The sequence below is a fragment of the Ochotona curzoniae genome, unplaced genomic scaffold, assembly GCF_017591425.1.
Source record: "Ochotona curzoniae isolate NIBS_2020 unplaced genomic scaffold, NIBS_Ocur_1.0 patch401, whole genome shotgun sequence".
NCBI lineage: Eukaryota > Metazoa > Chordata > Mammalia > Lagomorpha > Ochotonidae > Ochotona > Ochotona curzoniae.
The window spans coordinates 1,132,031-1,137,835 of NW_024466975.1; the positions used below are offsets into that span (position 1 = coordinate 1,132,031).

At 50.4% G+C, this 5,805-nt stretch overlaps 1 non-coding gene across 1 annotated transcript; it reads right to left on the reverse strand.

Moving 5' to 3' along the window:
• Nucleotides 1-4,920: 4,920 nt before the first annotated feature.
• On the reverse strand, nucleotides 4,921-5,042 carry LOC121167630. Its single transcript, XR_005885609.1, has one exon. It is a non-coding gene; the product is annotated as a small nucleolar RNA ACA64 (small nucleolar RNA).
• Between the last annotated feature and the right edge of the window lie 763 nt (nucleotides 5,043-5,805).

Consider the following 5,805-nt stretch of genomic DNA (forward strand, 5'->3'; position numbering starts at 1 on the left):
GACTAGAACTGGGTCCCATATGGAATGCTGATGCCACAGGTGGAGGATTAGCCATTGAGAGTGCACCACAACCCATTGCAGCTCTGTTCAAACTATATATAAACAATTGAATTAGGATTCACTGTGGTAGCCTAGCAGTAGTCCTTGGCCAGCATCCACCAGGATCCCATATGGGCCAGTTTGTATCCCGGCTGCTCCACTCTGCTTCCAGGTCTCTGTTTCCTGTAGCAGAGGATGGCCCAAAGGCCTTGGAATCCTGCACCCTGTATGGGAGAACTGGAAGAAGCTCCTGACTTCAGGTTTTGGATTGGCTCAGCTCGGGCCATTGTGACAGGTTGGAGAGTTAAACAGCAGATGAAGATCTTCCTGTCTGTCTGTCTGTCCTTTTCTCTGTAAATCTGCCTTTTCAATAGAAATGAAATCTTTACAAAATCGGATTTTCAATTGAGAGAGAAGCAGCAAGGCAGACTTTCTGCCACTCTGTCATTTGAGTTGGTTATATGAATATATTCGTATAAATCATCCCAGTGCAATATTTGTTGGGAAGCGTCATTTGAGTTATTATTTGAATGAATTTATTTTCAGTGCTAATAAATGGAGAATCTGGAAGAATTACTAATACTGTGATATTTGTGGATGAAAAGGCATGTGACAGGTGACAAGAATAGGTTATTCTCAGGGCAGGTGGGACTCATGTCTGGATCCCTTGCTTGTCAGGATCAAATGAGCTGGCCATCTTGTCCCCTATGCACCTGGGCATGCTGTCCACTGCATAGGCATGAGCCATCCTGGAGGCCCAGTCCCAGCAGCACACGCACACCAACGTGGGACCACAAATGCTATGATCCTCCCTGTGGTGGGAGTGTTGAGTGCAATGGTCTAGTTAACTAGTTAGTCCTCCAAGAATCAAGAAACCTCCTGTAGAATGACTGAATCTTGCATGTGCCAGCCATCCAGGGTGCGGTTCAGTTGGTCACCTGCATCAGCTCATGCTCACACTGGTGGTTGTAGCTGCCTGGTCACTTCCACCCCAAGCCCCATGTCCAATGCAAACCTCCTGGTGTTGTGGTCTATCCAGCCAAGCCCAGCCTGCCACAGACCTGGCCCTTACACAACAGGCCAGCACTGCTGCCTAGCTGTAGGTGACCCAACCGGGGCCACTCTGACTTCTGGGGAGCCTTCAGGGTCTTCAAACCACTCAGGAGAGGCTGGTGTTCTCCTCCAACTGCTCCCAAAGTGGGTGGTGGTCTCACCACAGCTTTGCATCTCAACCCCCTGCTCTGAGGGTTCTCAATGATTTGGTGACACCTACAGCAGCAAAATCAGCAGAGAGAGCAATTCAGTTCTGGTTTTGTCTTTTACACAGAGTGCAGGAACTGCTTTTTTTTTTTTTTAAGATTTATTTTATTTATTTATTGGAAAGTCAGATATACAGAGAAGAGGAGAGTCAGAGAGGAAGATTTTCCGTCCGATGATTCACTCCCCACGTGAGAGTGCAAGGTCAGTGCTGAGCCAGTCAGAAGCCAGGACCCAAGAACTTCTTCCGGGTCTCCCACTCTAATGCCTGGTCCCATGCCAAAAGGCGGGAGCTTGATCGGAAGTGGAGCTGCCTGGAGGACAAGCGGCGCCCGTTTGGAATCCCGGAGAGTTCAAGGACTTCACCCGCTAGGCCACGCCGCGGGCCCCCAAACTAATTCTTTTTAACTTTTTTAACTAAGCCAGCCCTGTGACAGTTCCTGAGCAGCTGATTATGCCACCTAGTTTTGACGCCCATCAGCCTTGAGCCGAGTAGCCCCGCCCACCCAGAGGGGTGCTGCTCCAGCCACTTGCCAGCTTCTAGAACGCCGCATTGCTTCGCTCCTTCCCTCAGCTGCAAGATCCCCTCTTCGCCACTCCACGCGTCGGAAATGAACTTGGGGGAAACCGAAATGGCCAGGAGGAGTAGGGGCTTGGCGTTCTGGCGGTTCTGGTGCCTTTTCCCGGTGCTGTGGGGTGCACTGCAAGCCTCAGGTAGGGCGGTGGGCACGGAGGGAACGGTGGGAGGCCCGGGTGCGGGGCGGGGTGCGGGGCGGGTGCGGGGTGCGGGACGGGGTGCGGGGCGGGTGCGGGGCGGGGTGCAGTGTGGGGCACAGGTCGCCGGCGAACGAGGGGATTAGCGTGGATCAACAGGTGGATGTCCCGCAGGCCTACTGTATTCAGGGCGGCATTTCTCCACACGGGGAGTGCGGGACTGCCTGGAAGAGTTTATCTGTAGGGATCATGTTCTTTAAGGCGCCCACGAGCGGTCCATGGTCTCCAGAACTTTCTGATCGTGGTCGCGCATTAGAGGGACAGATGATTGCGGTATTGTGGACAAGGAGGCGAATGGGACCCGGGGCTGGTGAATTATGGCCCCGGTGGGCACTCAGGATGAAGAGGAGGCGATGAATGACTTGCTCAGAAAGTGCCTTAAACACGGAGGAAATGCAGTAAACTTGGGCAACAGCGCTTCCGGTGGTTGGAATGAAGTGCTTGTCAGGACCAGGGCGCTTTAGTCCTGATCTGAGCAGATAGGCCAAGCCGAGAATGGGAGACCATCTGAGCAGGGGTGTGCCAAGCCTTGGGCCCCAATGTAGGAGCAGGATAGGACAGAGGAAAGTGAAATTTGGTGCTGCTCATGGTGAGGAAGACCATAACCACGAGGAAGAGGAGGAGGGAACAAAAGCTTCAGGGAAGAATTCTGTAAGAGATAAACCTCTAAAAGAGCACAGAACTCATGCCACAATAGGAGAGACAAAACCATAAAGAATCCTTGCAAACAAGCAAACAAACAAAAACACAACAACGCCGAGGAACCCGAAGGACCCCCATCTGTAGCAGGCATTTAAGCCTACAGGCCAGAAAGTGGAGGCCAATTCCTCAGTTAAGGGGAGAATCGACCCTGGGGTGGAGGGAAGCTCTGTAAGAAAACTGTGTAGGGACAGTGTGGTGCTGTGGCAGGCTTGGGCCTGGTTCATGTCCCGCCTGGGTAAGGCCTGGGAAAGCAGCAGAGGATGGCCCAAAGCCTTGGGCCCCTGCACCCACATGGGAGACCCTGAAAGCTGCTGGCTGCTGGCTTCTTCTTCTTCTTTTTTTTTTTTTTTAATATTTATTGTATTATGTGACACAGTTCTATATAGGCACTGGGATTCCTCCCAACCCTCCCCCCATGGTGGGCTCCTCCCCCCCGTTGCGCAACCACAGTTCAGGTTTAGTTGAGATTCCTTCATTGCAAGCATACACCAAGCATAGAGTCCAGCATCTCATTGTCCGGTCAAGTTCAGCGGCTTCTTGGGGAGACCCTCCCCGGTCCAAAGGCAGAGCCAACAGAGTAGAATCCCGGTCAATTAAAAGCCCCAACATAACATCAGCAACAATATATAACGTTAAGGGATAAATTGACAAAGTATTGAGCAACCAATTTGTCAAAATTGGATGCATGGTCTTAACAACTTCCTGTGACTATTTCAATGACATTTCAACAATTGAGGTGCGAAACAGTTTTAGGAAGGGTGTGCAGAGAAATCTTCCATACCTTGGTGAGGAGTACTTAATCCCCGTGTCCTACCTAGTAAGGTGTGTGTGAGTCCATGCTGACCAAGCCTTCCTTGTTGTTCTCTGCCTATCCATTCCAATTTGTGAGTGTGTGTGTGTGTGTGTGTGTGTGTGTGTGTGTGTGTGTTGGGGGGGTGCTCTGGAGCGTCCCTCATGGTCATTGCAGAGAGGGTGGGGACCCGAAGTTGGAGCCAAGTAAGAACCAGAGATAGTTTCTCTCCCTAGTCCCAAAGGGAGTCCACTGTTCTGTTTCTGAAGACCGCTCAGGTTTCCTGGTTGTTGTTCCGATGGCCTTGGATCCTATGATGAAGGATTCAGCTTCTTCCATCCCGTGTGGTAGGTCCAAAGGCGGGCAGGGGAGGATGTCCTCTGAGTTCTCGGCCTCCGAAGGCATTCCAGTCCCCCGTGGTCTCTTTGGCAGTTGGGATGTGGTCCTTGGCACCCATACTGATAGCCCTTGGTGGGGATCCGGGAGACTCCAGGTTTGGGATACAAGCCTCCTCCTGTCCACCTGCTCCACTCTGTGGTCCCCCACTGCTCTGTGCACATGACCTCCTGTTAATAGGTTGTCAGGGTTGCTCTTGATTCCCCCTGTATGTCTTTGTAGTTTTACTGTTGTCTAATGTTGTCTTGAATCTATTGTCTACAAGTTACCTGTTATGTGCCTGAGAGGTTACACTACACGGCTTCCTCACACGTTCACAGGAGATGGAAGGTTTCTTTGCTCTCCCGCCCAATTTCTGAGTAGTAAAAGGTTTTGAAAATATATTTGGTTATACAATTTTTTAAAAAGATTTATTTTATTATTATTATTATTTTTATTGGAAAGGCGGATATACAGAGAGGAGAGACAGAGAGGAAGATCTTCCCTCCGATGATTCACTCCCCAAGTGAGCGCAACGGCCGATGCTATGCCAATCCGAAGCCAGGAGCCTCTTCCGGGTCTCCCACGCGGGTGCAGGTTCCCAAAGCCTTGGGCCATCCTCGACTGCTTTCCCGGGCCACAGGCAGGGAGCTGGAAGGGAAGCAGGGCCGCCAGGATAGAACTGGCGCCCATATGGGATCCCGGGCGTGCAAGGCGAGGACCTTAACCACTTGCGCCACCGCACCGGGCCCGGTTATACAATTTTAAAAACACATGGGTTGAGACCAAATTAGGTAGAGGTCCATCGGGGGAGATTTACATCATCAGGAGTCTTTAGGGTTGATTCATGTACCCAAGGCCTGAAGGTTCATCATGGAGCTTTCTAAGCAGTAATCATAGAAACCAAATCCCACAGCCCCCATGCGGAGGCTGGAAGACTCTTTGGTTTTCTTTTTGCTCCTGCTTGTCATTTCCTGTTTTGAGCCTGTCGGGGCCTGGGTCTCACCTTTCCACACAGGCAATGGGAGATGAGTTGAGGCTCCTGTTGGCGTTCGGCGCTGAATCTCATCCATGGCTATGGCCAAAGCTGCTGGCTTCTTCTTGACTCAAGTCTGGCCCAGGGGGGCTGTGTGCACAGTGAACCAGCTGATGGAAGACCTCTCTTTGTCTCTGTCCTTCTCTGTGTGGATCTCTACTTTCTTTTTATTTTTTTTAAATATTTATTTTTATTGGAAAGGCAGATATACAGAGAGGAGGAGAGACAGAGAGGAAGATTTTCCATTTGATAGTTCACTCTCCAAGTGGCCACAACAGCTGGAGCTGAGCTAATCCAAAGCCAGGACTAGGAGCTCTTTTGGGTCTCCCACGTGGGTGCAGGGTCCCAAAGCTTTGGGCTCTCCCGACTGCTCTCCCAGGCCTCAGGAGGGAGCTGGATGGAAGCAGGCTGTCGGGGTTAGAACTGGCAGCCAAATGGGATCCCAGTGCACTCAAGATGAGGACTTTAGCCTTTACACTATCATGTTGGGGCCCAGAACTCTACTTTCAGTAAATAAATAAATAATATTAATCTTGTAAGACAAGAACATATGGAGTTTGCTTTAATTGTGCTTCTGACTTCATTTCTCTAACTGTTGATATCTGACTGTCCTCTTTGGAATGGGGAGTGAGATCATTCCCTTCCATGTTTGATAAATGTTGTCCATCCGTGACAAGGATATGTTATTCAAAATGTCTGTTTAGTTGTTAAAGATGGAATGTGATCTTTGCTTTTTGTTTCTTTTTGAGATTTCTGATTTGAAAGTAGAGTTGCTTAGAGAGGGAGAAACAGAGAGGTCTCCCATCCACTGGTTCAGTCCACAAAAGCCACA